Source organism: Rutidosis leptorrhynchoides, chromosome 9 (assembly GCF_046630445.1).
Source record: "Rutidosis leptorrhynchoides isolate AG116_Rl617_1_P2 chromosome 9, CSIRO_AGI_Rlap_v1, whole genome shotgun sequence".
NCBI lineage: Eukaryota > Viridiplantae > Streptophyta > Magnoliopsida > Asterales > Asteraceae > Rutidosis > Rutidosis leptorrhynchoides.
In genome coordinates, this window is record NC_092341.1 from 346786196 (window position 1) to 346792465 (window position 6270).

At 34.8% G+C, this 6270-nt stretch overlaps 1 non-coding gene across 1 annotated transcript; it reads left to right on the forward strand.

Moving 5' to 3' along the window:
* Positions 1-1090: 1090 nt before the first annotated feature.
* Positions 1091-1197, forward strand: LOC139869691 (small nucleolar RNA R71). Its single transcript, XR_011766274.1, has one exon. It is a non-coding gene; the product is annotated as a small nucleolar RNA R71 (small nucleolar RNA).
* The last annotated feature ends 5073 nt before the right edge of the window (positions 1198-6270 follow it).

Here is a 6270-nt window from a genome sequence, read left to right on the forward strand (position 1 = left end):
AACTGTCTTCACTGGGTTTATTTTTACGGTTTTTGTTTCTTGTACTTTCTTATTCTTCTTCTTCTTTCCAGAGGTATCACAAACTTTATTACCTATTACTTGCTCATACTTAACTCCTTTTCTTGGAAACGGGATGGGTGGTCTGTAGGGTGCCACCACTGGCTTTACATAATCAAGTGGTGGTGGTGGTGGTGTTGTAACTTCTTCATTGTTACTCACATCTAAAACCTTCCCATCATCTAATGTTGGTTTTTCAGAATTCGTTGATACCATATTAACATTCTCATTCCGAGGATTTACTTCAGTATTACTCGGTAGCTTTCCTTGTTCCCTCTCACTCATCATGCTAGTAAGAGTACCTACGTGTTTTTCTAGATTCAAAATGGAAGCTTGTTGAGCTCTTAATGACTGATCAAACCTCTCATTTGTTTGGGTTTGAGATGTAATAAATTGTGTTTGAGATTCCATTAGCTTTGCCATCATTTCTTCTATATTTGACTTTTTCTCTTCGGTTTGTTGTGGTGGTTTATACAAGCTAGGTTTTTGTTGATTGAAAGTGTTGTTTTGAATTGGTTGGTTATTTGGACCTTGTTGGTTGTACGAGTTGTTGTTGGGTCCATTTGGATTGTAAAGAATGTTTTGATTTCGATTAAAGTTTGGCCTTGGCTGTTGATAATTATTTTGATAATTATTTCCCGGACTTTGGTTCATGTAGGAAACATTCTCTCGTTGTTCCATGGTTTGTTCAATGTGACAATTTTTCGTTAAGTGTGGTCCACCGCATTGTTCACAACTGATTCGTATTGCGTGAATATCTTTAGTCTTCTTTTCCATTCGTCTCTCGAAAGCATCTATTTTTGTGGAAACGGAATCAAAGTCATGGCTAGAATCGGCTCTAGCCACTTTAGATGAACGAAAAATATCTTTTTCTTGATGCCACTCATGCGATTGGGATGCTGTGTTATCAATGATTTTATGAGCTTCGGTTGCGGTTTTCTTCATAATGGAACCACCAGCTGCTGTGTCGATGTCTTTTCGTGTAGCAATGTTGACACCTTGGTAGAATATTTGTACTATTTGATAAATGTCTAAACCGTGCTGAGGACATCCTCTCAATAACTTTTTGAATCTTGTCCATGCCTCATATAATGTTTCATTTAGTTTTTGCGAGAACGTAACAATTTCTCCTTGAAGTCTCACGGCTTTAGATGCCGGAAAGAATCTTTTAAGAAATTTCTCAACTAAAACATCTCATGTGTCAATCGCCCCTTCAGGTAACGATTCTAACCAATCTTTGCCTTCTTCCTTTAAAGTCCAGGGAAACAACATGAGATAGATCTGTTCATCCTCAACTTCTCCGATTTTGAATAGAGTACAAATCCTATTAAAGGTTCGAAGATGTTCGTTTGGATCTTCTTTTGGCGTACCACTATATTGGCATTGATTAGTTACCATGTGTAGGATTTGTCCTTTGATTTTATAATCTGGCGCATTAACATCTGGCTTAAAAATAGCGTGACCTTGCCCCGTGCGTGTGGCTCTCATTCGGTCTTCCATACTTAGAGGTTCAGTTACTTCCATAATTGAATTTGTTGAATACGAATCATTAGAAGATTCTGATTTAACGGTTTGTGGTTCAGAAGGAATGATTAGTGGTTCAGGATCTTGGAATTATCCTTGAATATCCTCCGGGTTCTCAATTGTGAAGTCGGGTTCAAAAAATGGATTATCGGAGATTTGAATTGGAGTACTTGTTCGAATAGATGATGATTCTAAAGAAAAATCAACGGCGATAATATTGGCTAGATGTCTTGATCGGGTTACAGGTGATGAATGTATGAAATGTGGTGAACGTTTTGCTCGGTGCATTCACTGAATATCCTATTAGTTATAAATATAAAAATTATATAAGTTATCAAATTAATAGACTTTTCTGATTTTGCCCACGTTTCGAAAAGCCAATAGATGCAGTAGGTAGCCAGGACCCTTTAAATCGGAAGCCCACAACTCGCCACTAACAAATCCAACTATTACTACGAACCAGAAAATTTTAGATGTCTATCAATTTAACCGCTTAAAATAATTTTTTTCGTCGAAATTTTAAAGAAAATAAAAAAAATTCTATGTCCTAAAAACTAGAGCGTAGAAATGATTACAAACTATAGCTGATGTGTGCGAGGTGTAGTACGAAATAGATTATATTTTATTACAAAATACGATACAATTTACACAAGTTTTATTTATTTATAAAGATGGGATATACTTAAACCTTGCTACAACACGTATAGGCAGTGTACCTAATCGTAGAGTAGTGTAGTTTTTTAGTAAGTCCGGTTCGTTCCACAGAGAGCTAGCTGAGTTTAACGCTATATTTTTAACAACTATATTTATATAAAATATATATAATTATATATAGTAATATTATTATAAAAGGGGGTTTTTACCGTTTAATGACCGGTTTGTTGATTTTATATTTTAAGCGTAAATATAAATGACGATAATATAAATGACAGAATTTAAATTGCGATAAAGTAAATTGTAGTAATTAAAATGACAGTAAATAAAGGTACGATGAAATATGAAATAAAAGTATTATGCTTATTTAAACTTTCGTAATCATGATGTTTGATGTTTTGATTTTAATTAATTGTTACCCGGGTTAATTGTCTTTTGTCCTGATTTATTTGATACCTATCTGGTTTTTGTCCATAATAGTCCATCGGTCATAATTATAAAATGCTCGTCAAATTAACCTTATTCCCGAAGTCAAATATTCCAACTAATTAGGGATTCGAACTGTAACAAGGTTTTAATACTTTGATAACAATTATACCAATTATCCTTGTATGTAATCCACCCCTGTTTTAATTAGTCCATGATATATTAATTTATCCACTTGGCCAAAATGAATAATCAATTAGCCAATCTAATTGATTAATTAAATGATTGTAAACGATGTCGTATAAACGTCACTAAATAGGACATTCGTAATCAATTTAATAATTATTAGATTAACTAATTTGAAGATAGGTTCGACAGGTTCCAATGAGTTGTCATTCAATTAGACAATACCCCTACCTATTAATAGTCAATAGTCCAATGTTCACAAGCGTCGGTCTTTTGTCCAAACCCGAATTATGGTACAAAATTCAATAACCCCATCTTAATATTTAGCCCAACATCACAATTACTTCGGCTCAAATAAGCATAATAATAACTTAGTTACGAGACATTAATTTAAAAAGGAAGAACATAGCTTACAGTGATTATTTATCGCGTAGCGTTACACGGACAGAGTTCCGACTTTAAAACTCGTAAAACATTTCTTACAATAACCCAACTAAACCATAACTTTATTATTAAAATTAACTTAAATTAAAATTATAATATAAATATATATATTATGTTTACAGAGAATGAAAGAAAGAAATGAAAAATGGTGTCTGTAAACTCATCAAAATTCGTTGCAATTTATAGAGTTGGCCAGCATCTGGGTGCCATGCGATCGCATGGGATTTGCTCTTCCAGGCCATGCGATCGCATGGCCAGCTGGATCAGGATATTTTCTTTTGCAAAACGTGGGCTGCTCGATTAAATTAATATATAATATAATTATATATAATTATATATAATTATATATATTATATTATATTCTTGTGCATAATTGACTTGTAATTTTAGCTCCGATGTCTCGCTCGTTTACGCCCGGTTTATGTCTCGGTTCTGGATTTTCGAACGTCTTTTTGTGTGCTTTGAAATCTTGTACTTTGCGTTCCGCGGCTTGTACTCTTGTCATTTTTAGACGTTATTTATCAATAATTGGAACCATTTGAATTGTAACTTGTATATTTGAGCTTTTTGGTCATTTGCGTCTTCAAATCGTCGTTTTCTTCTTTTGTCTTCGCACTTATTTATTTAAACGAATATTACATAAAAATAGAACAATTGCAACTAAAATTTTTACATATTGGAAGGATATTGCGCCTAAATATATGTTCATTTAGAGCACTATCAATAGCTCACCAACATTCGTGTTGACTTTTAAGCGTGTATTTCTCAGGTGCATAGACGATGTTGCTTCCACTGTTAGACTTGCTATCTTGGTGTTTTAGACTTGCTGTTATGGACCTGCTGTGTTAGATTTCTGCTGCATTACTTAGAGATATCTCAATTATGAAACTTTATCTTGCATTCGTAACTTATGTTATTTTCAAATAATGACTTTGTAACGACCTTTGTGTCATGTTAACTTTTGTAAACGCTATCTTTTTATGAATGCAAACTATTTTTCAAACAGCATGTAGTACTTGATCGTGTAAAGATCCTGTTGTTGACGAATCGTACACGATGGTTTTGTACGGGGCGTCACACATAATCACTAGTCAATTGTGATTATGAGTGTTTTGGGCGAGATTTGACTTAGTCAAAGTGGAGTATGTGCAAATGGGTCGAAATTGCACTTATGGTGTTTTTGGGCTTAAGCTAGAGTGTTTAGCTTACTTGTTTGTGAATTATCTAGGTGATTCACATTTGGACGATTAGAAGCTCAAGCGGGAGTTGCCTTTCTTGTAATCGAGGTGAGTGGAATACTTATACATGTATGTATGTAGTTTATTTACTCGTATGCGATATGGGCCTTAGGTGCCACATCGTGAGTGTTGGGCGTTATGTCACAAGATGGTGACTTATTGAGGTTATGGGTGAAGAGAACTATGGGTCGGTAGTGTCTCATTAGGTGCCTCACATGTCGGTGACACCTCATGGTGGTTCACGGGGCGGTGACCCCTTAGTAGTTGGTTGGTGAATCACAAGTCGATGATACCATAAGTCGGAGAAGTGATTCACAATTCGGTGACATTTCTTAGTGCACACAATTCGGTGACACTAGGTGGTGCTTCACGAGTCAGTGATGCCACATGGTGTTCACAAGTCGGTGACCCATAAGAATAGTGGGTGATTCGCAAGTCGGTAACACCCTTTGGTGATTCACAAGTCGGTGACACCTTATGATGAGTCACAAGTCGGTGACATCATAGGAGTGAGACTCGACATTATTGGTCGACTACAAGCCGGTAGTACCAAAGCGAGGGAAGGGTTAGCATGTTTATGCCTTGTTATGATTTAGTATACTATTGTGGCGGTTTATATACTAATGTTGTTGCTAGTTGTATGTTTGGTGATGCTAGCTCGTTTATACGTTTGTTTGTTTGGTATTTGTAAGTGGATGCGCGTAGGTAAACTATATATGTATATGTATAAGTATCGCATTCACTAAGCATTAGATTACCCTCTCGTTGTTTACATTTTTAGGTACGGAAGTGGATTTGGCAAGGGTATGCTCGGGATTTAGATGATTTCCCCTTTTGATGCTTGCATGGATTACTTTTGGTTTTGACTTAGGATTGGGTAGTTTATCCCCAAACATCATGCTCGTATTTGTGTTTGGAACTTAAACTCATGTAGTCGAAAACTTGTATTTTGTACGAAAGTTGTAAAACGACCGATATGGGCCCGGTGTCGTAAAACTAGTTTTATTATTGAAATGTGTTAGTTTTGCATATTATAATATGTTGTCAAAAGCGTTTAGTCTAAAAGTGTCGGGAAGTGGGAGATCTTTAAACGAAAATGGGAAAATTCGGACAGAACCTGAAAGGGCTTGTGCGCCGCGCACCCTTACTGAATAAAAAAAAATTATTTCGCGTATTCGGTTGGATAACGGGTTGGGTCATTACAAGTGGTATCAGAGCATGGTCTAAGGGATTTAGGTGACTTGAGATAGGCGCCTAGACTTAGACTTTTTGTTTGTGCTTATTTGTTGCTGGACTTGTAGGATTACGGGTCGGCTCGGGTTTTAACTAGTGCCTTAGATTGTAGGTGAACTAGTATTATGTTGTTATTAATCATGTTGTTTGCGTTGAATATCTAGCGAGATGGTTGTTGTATTCAATTAACTTTTATTATTAATGAAAAATACATCTATAGTTTTTATTAAAATTCTATAATGATGATGTCATTATTAGACTAATTACTTTATTAAGAAAAAATTAAAAAGAAAAAGAAAAAAAATCTAAATCATCTTGATGATGTCATTAACATTAATTAATTTATTTAAGTTAATTGAAATTCACTTACCTATATGTAAAGATTCCGTATATGTTGCAATTAATAATATAGATTTATTGTTATCCATAATTTAATTTGATGTTATATTGTTAGTTAACGATTCATGCTATAAATTTGACAACACTCTAAATATTACCATAAAACAAT